Source organism: Macrobrachium rosenbergii, chromosome 10 (genome assembly GCF_040412425.1).
Source record: "Macrobrachium rosenbergii isolate ZJJX-2024 chromosome 10, ASM4041242v1, whole genome shotgun sequence".
Classification (NCBI taxonomy): Eukaryota; Metazoa; Arthropoda; class Malacostraca; order Decapoda; family Palaemonidae; genus Macrobrachium; species Macrobrachium rosenbergii.
The window spans coordinates 12,395,053-12,405,052 of record NC_089750.1 but is presented as its reverse complement, the minus strand read 5'-3'; the positions used below and the strand labels follow the sequence as shown (position 1 = coordinate 12,405,052).

General features: G+C 33.9%; 1 long non-coding RNA gene across 1 annotated transcript in view; it reads right to left on the bottom strand.

The window, feature by feature from the left end:
- LOC136842492 (uncharacterized) overlaps positions 1-10,000 on the bottom strand; it is a 404,522-nt gene that overhangs the window by 345,612 nt on the left and 48,910 nt on the right. The window contains exon 2 of the long non-coding RNA XR_010854235.1: positions 5,345-5,438. This is a non-coding gene — a long non-coding RNA (uncharacterized lncRNA). The remainder of the gene's footprint in view (positions 1-5,344; positions 5,439-10,000) is intronic.

Below are 10,000 nucleotides of genomic sequence, written 5' to 3'. Positions count from 1 at the left end.
TATGTAATTATATCCGCTAGCATAATTTCATTGCAAAACCACGTCTTTAGCATATTTGACAAAAACTGATTTAAAAAACGTGATGAAATCATTGTATATCAAGAATATATTGAAACGGTACTTACTTCTATGAATAAATTTATTTAGTTAAAGAAAAAGAGAAGATGAAAAAGGAAATGATTTCAAAGAAGTGACCTTACATTTTTGCCTCAACTCTCTCTCTCTCTCTCTCTCTCTCTCTCTCTCTCTCTCTCTCTCTCTCTGGAGATAATTAAGAGCTAATTAAGCCGCCATATTGTGCCAGAGGTTAATTCTGTTTTGACGATTCCTTTTTCAGGGTGACAAAGAATCAGGAATTATGAGGTTTTAGCTTTGACGGTTTCGGCTTCATTATTTATTCATAATTCCCTGCTCTTTCATATGATTATTTTCATTTACATTTCGTCCCAGGCTGAAGTCTTTTCTCATTTATTCCTGTTGTATCAGTTAAATGTATCAGTATATTCACTGCCTATGAACTTCATCATCAAACAGTGAATTTAAGAAAGCTCCGAGTTCTTGATGTGAGGTCCTTCATTACCAAGACAAGACAGGATTTTAGTAACAAAAATAAAAATCATCAATTAACTGATTCATATGTACTTAAAATTCTGCGTTCCTTTGATTTCAATTATTTTCTTCGTTTTACATGCTGTCTGTATGTTTCGACCTGTTCCTTTTGTCTGATGGACTAGAAATTTTGCATGGTTACTCACTCCTGGTGACAATACAACCTTACATATCAGTAGGTCAGCAGTGACGTCTAGTTACCATACAGTAACCTCTCCCAGTATCTCAGGATTTGTATGACACTCTTCTGATTTTTCAAACTTTCTTTGACTCAGTAGAATAAGTTAATAACTCTACGGATTTTCCATACCTTCTTTAGCTCGACAGGACATCACATTAATTTTTTTAATAACTCATAGATCGGTTACAATTTCAGTCAAAACTAAAAAGTATAAAATAAAAAATATATACAAAAGTTTTTTTAAATACACTTTTATTAAAAGATACTAAAAAGTTGAAAATAATTTTCTGAGACACACCAGGATTTTCTTACAATTAATCATGTCTACAAAATAAAAAGCGTGGGCATAAACATTGAAGGAAATGCTACAAGAAATATATATATATATATATATATATATATATATATATATATATATATATATATATATATATATATATATATATATATATATATATATATATATATATATATATATACTGTATATATATATAAAACATAAAGGAAATGCTATATATATATATATATATATATATATATATATATTATATATATATATATATATATATATATATATATATATATATTATATATATATATATATATTTCTTGTAGCATTTCCTTCCATGTTTGGCACCCACGCTATTATTTTTATAGACATGATCAATTGTAAGAAAATCCTGGCAAATCTCAAAATTATTTTTACCTTTTAGTGCATTTTAATAAAAAGCGTGTTTTAAAAATGTTTTATATATATATATATATATATATATATATATATATATATATATATATATATATATATATATATATATATATATGTATATATATATCTCTTTTTTTTCTTTTGTTGTTGTTGTGGAGTGTGTGGCTGCATTACGTACGTAAATGAAAGGGTAAAGTAACGAGTATTATTATAAGTCTGAATGGCTGACGTTGGTGTAAGCTTTAGACAACAAAGTAACAAATTACTCAATACTAAATAACAGGGAGGGAGGAGTTTACTCTCGCATGTCTTTTTATTTTATTTTTTTTTTTCGTTAAAAAATTCTTTTATTTTAAAAATGGCTCAATATTTTGTGGTTTACTCCTCAAAATTTTTTTGATATCCTGGTAATTTTAATTAAAATGAGAGAGAGAGAGAGAGAGAGAGAGAGAGAGAGAGAGAGAGAGAGAGAGAGAGAGAGAGAGAGAGAGAGAGAGTTGCACGAAATGAGAAATGAGCAGCTCCTCTTTTACTGAGTTTTGTCATTAAGCTTATTCACAAATTTAATGTTCGGTTATTATCATAAAACAAAACAGAAACAGAAAATATTCATCTTCGTTATTCATAATTTCTCTTACCTTTATATCCCCCTCATTTCCATTCACCTTTTCTTCCTTGGAATAAAGAAAGGTATTAGAGTTTTTGTCCTCTAGCACCACGGAATATTTGAATGGCGAGGAAAATTATTATCACGCTGGTCTTTTCAAATGGTAACGAAACCCTTTAACAGTTTTTTTTTGTAAAGGCTCAGGAACTCTGCTCCCTCTAATTACAGCGTAAAAGGCTTAAAGTATTATGGGATTTATTACCTGAATTCGAAGAGTGAAAATCCTCAAGCTTCCTAAGTAACAGCTAGGAAATGACCTCCTGTTTAGCACATGTTCTGGACATAGTAACATCAACGTGAGTTGGTGAAGGCAATAATCATGGTTGTAACATTCTTTAAGCGTATGTGTCCGATGCACGATATGTACTGCAGAAATTAATGCCTAAGTTAGCTATCAACATACAAGCGATACAAGAGATACCCACAGAATAAAAACGAAAACAGTAAGTACAATAATCTTGGAACAAACAGGCCCTGTGAAAAACCCAGTTTTCGAAAGCAATGGCATTGTTTACCTCGATCCAATAAGGATAAGAGGAGAGGGGTATAAATAATTCCTTTTCCCAGTGAATAGTGAATTGCTACGGTACGTTCAGATACCGTTTCGTCCTTTTATTCTCCTTCGTGATACCCAAACTAGCCACATGAATAATTAGTGGCTTTCGTCTGTTTCTATGAGAAGCTTTCTCATACCGGCAACAGATCTCGTGTACCTTCAAACATTAATTAGGTAAAGTCGAGGGGACCTTACCATAAGAGAGAGAGAGAGAGAGAGAGAGAGAGAGAGAGAGAGAGAGAGAGAGAGAGAGATGGAAAGTGTTCAGGATTGCTTGCTTCGTAATTCATAACCATATATGCGTAAATGCTCATTATCATAAGTGAAATATTCATTCTGTCTTGGTTATCAGAGTTATTCTTCCGACCTTGTTTCGTTTGACTTTTCGAGTAAAATACCTCGCGCCCTATCCCACGGCCGAGATACAATTTAGAATATATTTAATGCTTGTATCAACAAGGGAATGATGTACAAAGAGGAAAGATAAATTTAATAAGCACCAGGAATTTCAGCTCTTACTAGCAGATATAAAGTTTCTTGCTGCTTTGTGACGAAGCTGTATATTTTACCAGAGGATTTGTTCAACTTCGGTATTTTCAGTCAACATACCTTTGTATGCTTAGTAATTTTAAATTACATGTTGCCTCTTTTATTTTCCCTTGGCAGCAATTTGATGAATTATCAAAGAATATCTGTAACTAAACCTTTTTGAAGTATGAGTGAAATCCCTACCCCTTCCCCAAACCCTTCTCTCTCTCTCTTTAGCTTTTATGTCTCTTCTCGTGAATGGAATGTGGCGTGCTCAAGGACTCTCGTTTTTTTCAGTTACTGTGTACAACAGCCGGACAAACAAATTTTTTTTCCCAATATCCAACTTTGGTGAACGAAGACTAGGAAGCTAACTGATATTTTGATTTATATCTTTGATGTTTCTGCACTACATTAATGCGCTCAGTTGTCACCTTTGTTAATATTTTGTTAAATAATAATAATAATAATAATAATAATAATAATAATAATAATAATAATAATAATAATAATATTATTATTATTATTATTATTATTATTATTATTATTATTATTATTATTATTATTATTATTATTATTATACTCCCAAGGTCTTGTAAAAATTTCTAAGCACTGATGCTGAGGGGAAGGTTGCTATCCCATTTACATACAAAGAAACACATGAACGTGGAATCTTATGGCTATATCCTAGGCGTCCGGTATTCGAATGCGGTCTACCATCGATGTACTAACCACACCAGTCCATATACTAACCACACCAATCCATATACTAACCACACCAATCCATATACTAACCGTACTCCAACGCACCTTTACTTCAACTGTTCGAGAGCCCAGCGGAGTGGCGAACATTTGAAGTCACCCATCCAATTACTGACTAAAGCCAATGCCACCTGACACAGGCATCACTTACACGAGTGTAATTATTTATGAGACATTTCTACGTAAGCCTTCTCTAGCTTACGACGTGGGTAGTCGCTTTCCCGTAAAGGGATGAATTTATCAAATGGGAATTCCACTTCTGGTGGGCTGGCTCTTTAAATATTCAGCGTCCTGAGTCATGATAGCCGGTTGGGCGAACACATTCATGCAATATGAGAGAGAGAGAGAGAGAGAGAGAGAGAGAGAGAGAGAGAGAGAGAGAGAGAGAAGAGAGAGAGAGAGAGAGAGAGAGAGGAGTTTTAAGTGCAATCTAACCGTTATTCGTGTTCCTTTAATATTTTAGAGTGTTCAAATCGTTTCCTCATATTCATTTCTCTTTACCTCATTTTCTCATCTGTGAGAAAAAGAGAAAGAAAGAATTCCAAATGCCAGTGCGACTATATATTAGAACCAGAACACGCTTCCCTTTAATTTTTATTGATTGTACAAATATTTTTTTAGTTTTCATGTTCATCTCATTTAATAATGAAAGAGAGATAAATCAATACTAATGCATTTATGTACTGGAACCAGCCATAATGTTCCTCTCTTTTTTAAAGTTTTCAAATTACCTTATCATTTATTCTTTGTATGTCTTATTTTAGAGCATATATAATCAGCTCCAAAAAGAAACAAGTAAAAAATGCGCAGAAGTTTCTCCGGCACAATCGAGTTTTCTGCACAGCGTATAATCGAGGCCACCGATAACAGATCTATCTTTCGGTGGTCTCTGCATAATGCTGTATGAACCGCAGCCCATGAAGCTTTCAGCCACGGCCCGGTGGTGGCCTGTCCTATAGCGGTGCCAGACGCACGATTATGGCTAACTTTAATCTTAAATACTATAAAAATTACTGAGGCTAGGGGGCTGCAATTTGGTATGTCTGATGATTGGAGGGTGGTTGATCAACATACCAGTTTGCAGCCTTCTAGCCTTAGTAGTTTTAAGCTCTGAGGGCGGACAGAAAAAGTGCGGACGGACAGACAAAGCTATCTCAGTTGTTTTCTTTTACATGAAACTAAAACTAGTTACGCACTGCCGAGGACCAAGAGCCCCATGCCAGCAGAAGGCTAGCTTAATCTACAACGAACCAACGAGCGGACAACGAAATAATTCAATGTGAAAATGTGCGAAGGAAGAAAGGAATACGTACAACAAAGCGATCAAAAACTCACAATACTTCTCAGCTTTCAGCTTCTCCGGACTTGGTTTATCTTTATGCTGGAACGGTAATTCCAGAACATAGACAGCTCCCATTGCGTGGCTATCCTGGAAGAGAGAAAATTCCTCATTAGTAGATTGTGTGAGTTGCAAGGAAGTCTGTCATTCTCTTTACGACTCAAACATAGTGTATTGAAATTAATTTCAATAAATTCGTTTATATCCCGTATTTTATAGAGTTGATGCATATTGAAAACCAATTCCTGAAGATTTTCGCTTTTAGTTTAAATCTGGGTGATGAGAAACTGATATTTTGACAATCCAAAAGTAACAGGTTTTTTATAACTCAGCTGGTTATGTTCTCTGTGAGTGTGTAATAAACGCGCTTGTATACTCGGATAGAGAAAGACTTCGAGAGTAGTAGTGGTATGTACATTGTCGTAATGTGTATAAAAACCTCTTTTAGTCGATGTTTGTCTTAAAATTTTGTATGGGCAAGAAAAATCTCTGACAATTTCCTTTGTCGTATTTATGCATAAAATTCTCTTTCAAGCTGACGTTCTTACTACGATCGCATGCGTGGAGAGAGAGAGAGAGAGAGAGAGAGAGAGAGAGATACTGCAGATATATAATAATTTCTATTGTAGAATATATATAATATATATATATATATATATATATATATATATATATATATATATATATATATATATATATATATATATATATATATATATATATATATATATATATGACAACCTCAATCAGTTGAACTAGTTGCACTGTCACTCTCTTTGCATCAAATTTATTATGCAATGAGAACAAGGCATTTTGTAAGTGCCTATACAATTCTTTCTTGTTTGCATGTCCGAAATTTGAAGCACTAAGTACTACGGTGCTTCAGATTGCGAGGTTTTCAAGAGAGAGAGAGAGAGAGAGACTGAAAGTTTTTAGTAGTTAACTTCATCGCCTCATTAGTTAACAACATCGCCTATTCTGTTATCGTCCGAATCGTGCTCTTCTTAGCTTCGTGGTGCAGCTCTGTTCACAATAGACTATTCCGTGGTTCGGTCCTGTTCTGCAGCCCACCTAGCTGCAAGTAGGTGCCAGCCTTTGTTGGGGGCGCTTGGGTCTAGTAACCTCATTCTAAAATTTTGTTAAAAAAAAAACGAAAGGTCATGCCCTTCTGGTTCCACTCTATCAAAAGGGAGAAGGTGCATATTTAAAACGAACAGAAATGTATACACAAAGACACATACGCATACATATGTACATACATACACACACACATATATAAAATATATATACATATGTATGTATGTGTAAACAAGGCAGTCTTGGAGTATATTAGGTACTGTTAATTGTACCAATAAGTATTTTTATGCATTTCAAGACAGCAGTGAGTATCAAGAGAAATTTCCACTATCATATATTTGTTGGCGAAGCTAAATAAGAAACAAATCCAAACTGCCATCTGCAAATACTGGGTCCTGGAACGGCAACAGCATCGAATAGATAGAGGATAACAGAATACGCCTGGATGGGGATGAGGAAAGGTTGGTTATGGAGAGATGAGAGTGGTTTAGGCCCTGTTATAGATTAAAAGGGATTTGGCAGGGATGCGGATATATTCTGTGGGAGGGATTTGGGCTCTGTGATTCGGTTACAGGAAGATATGTCTCCTTATGGGGTCGATCTATGTATAGATTGAAGCTGGACTTTGATGGAGGTGGAAATGGTTCACTGCTGTGTATGCAAGCGGCTCACAACGTGTCAATAGATTGCGCTGTACGTGTTTTTTTTTTTCTTTACTGGGATCAGAAAGGAATTTAATCTTAAGAATGAATGCGACGCAAAAGCCACAGTGTCATGTCAAGTTAAATATGTCAATAAAATAGTCTTTTGACAACGATGTTGGTTGCTTCAGTGATAGGTTTTTAAGTTGAAGAATACGTGATATATGGCCAAATTATATAATAGGTTACTCCAAGATAAAGTGAATTAGCCATTAAGGAGTATTTGTGACGTAATATTATATATTACATACGTACATAAATACTTATATACAACATACATTTTATTGTATATGTATATATACTCTACATCTTCTTCGTTTTTAACGTGCTTTTTTCCCATTTTTATATGGGATAAGCACGATGCCTTCTTTTGAAGGACTTTGATTTGGCGGTGGGGTAGGCCGTAGTCTCGATCGGCTGCCCTGCCTGACATCGCTTAGACCCCGGTAGCGAATGTGTACATGTTACCAAATCCCCAGCTCCCTTTCTCCCAGCAGCGAGGAGAACTGGGCGGGTAGGTCGACAGTTCGAGACGTGAGGTGTCTGTTATGTTTTTAGATGATTGGAGTGGCTTTGTTTTGTGTGTGTATTAGTCTGTAACACCCATTTGCTTTCAGCAAACCTATCCGTTGATTACATACGTAATCCCAGGGTGTCTACACGGATAGCAGAGTGTCCGCCTTCTCTGACTGGCCGGCTGCGGGGATTGAACCCTCGCCATATTATATATATATTTTATATATATAATATGCATATATATATTAATATATATATATATATATATATATATATATATATATATATATATATATATATATATATATATATATATATATATATATATATATATATATATATATATATATATATATATAAAATTTTTACATGTGTATATACATATATTAATGATGATTTTTATTTACTTATGTAAATTTTCGGTAAGGTTATTCTCTTGTGAAATGTTCAGGAAATACATAAAAACCAGCACCCGGAATACCCTAGTGGGAGTTGTGTAAAATCCAAAAGACGATCATCTTTGCCACACCTGACTTCAGTTCAGATGTCAAATGTCTGACCTTTCAGACAGGTGATGGTTGTAAATTTTATGTCTTTCAGACTGGAAGCACTCACTGAATTACCTTGGATTCATATGTACGGTTTGCACTATGTCAAAAGAAAATATATATTTAAGTGCACAAATTACTTATATTCCAGTTTTCATGTGCATGTTATTAACTCAATGTGGCATCTTTTACATGTACACATTTATTCCAGAATATCACTATAATTTCATTATTTTCAAATGCTTTGTAGCAATAATACATAATACGTATAAAAAATTTTATCTTTGCTTTTGTTTTTATTTGTGTATCTCATTACATTCTGTGATACAGTGAACGCTGTATTAAACTTTTCAGATACAAATTTGAGTCTGCACCTTCAATATCTTTGTGGCAGATTATATAAAATTCAAAACGTAATTTCCTTTGGGATCACCGAGTATAGGTTATAGGTTAAATGTCTGACCGCGGAGAGAGCTGCAGCCACTATTTATCCACAAACTCAAAAGCTTCCAATTTTATCGTTACACTATTCATACTTTCTTTAAAGCTTATTTCTCTATATGTGACCATTCGAACCTGATATAAACTACATAACAAATGTTTCCAAAATATTTTCTCTTGCCTGTATCAAATGAAAACGGGAATTTATTATTATTTGCAGTTTTGCTTAATTTTATCGATAAGCGGTAAAATTTTACACTTTGTTTTCAAATAAATGATGTGACATGAAAAAATCCTATGAACCAAAAGTGAAAAAGCGAATATTCAACTTCTTTAATCCATGCTGTACGAAGTTACCCAAAGTTGTATTTTAATGTCACTTGTTCGAAATAAAAACTTTGCATATTTTACTACAATAGGTGTCACATTTTCATTAAACCCTATTAGCTGTGAAATCAATTGAATTAGAAAATAAATTAAAAAGTATTATTAACGCTTCCCTTTTCTTTGTCGAGTAATGATTAAGAGTTGTAGTTCATAATGCTATTCAAACCAGGTGCTGCCTTTTACCATTACAGCGTCTCTTTAGGGGCAGGAATAGCTCCACAAATAACTCTCCAGTTACAGATATGTTTATGCGTTATTTATAAATACGTGTATTATATTTACCGATTAAAAGGGACATGCGTCATTATAGTTAGTGAGCCGAGAAAAGGTTATGGTTGTCATTTGTATTTCAGCTTTAATTTTGAATTACTTATATTTTCATTTCCTTAAGTTTGATTTATTTTTAGTTTTCCTACGTCTTTCCCAACGTTTTATTTCTAAGCTGGATCTGAATCTTAATGGTCTGCTTCTTTTTTTCCTGGCTTAAAGTTCAACTGACTTACAGATATAAAGTTATAAATCTTATTAGTTAATCTTATATGCATTTAGTCTTATGGAACAGATCAAAAGGCAATGAACTTGCCTATTAAGTGTTGAACGCTCAATGGTGAGAAAATATAAATATGAACAAACATAAAATTAAAATACCACCGATACCAATGAAGGGGACGTACAACTGCACAGACGAAATTGAAATATAAACGGAATCTTGTCACATACAGTTTTCCCTCAGTTACTTTCATTAATTTTGTAACCTACAAGGGAAAGGCCCTTTTCTGAAGAGAGAAAGAAAAGCAATGAATTTCCTACATTTCTGAAATAACAGAAAAGTAACTGGGCAGGTGAAGAGGGAGCTGACGGGGCTGCAAGTACTTCACTGGATATTCTATGGCATAAAAAATAAGTCCTACTAAGAATAATGAGTAGCAGAGTAAAATTACCAAGAGAGAGAGAGAGAGAGAGAGAGAGAGAGAGAGAGAGA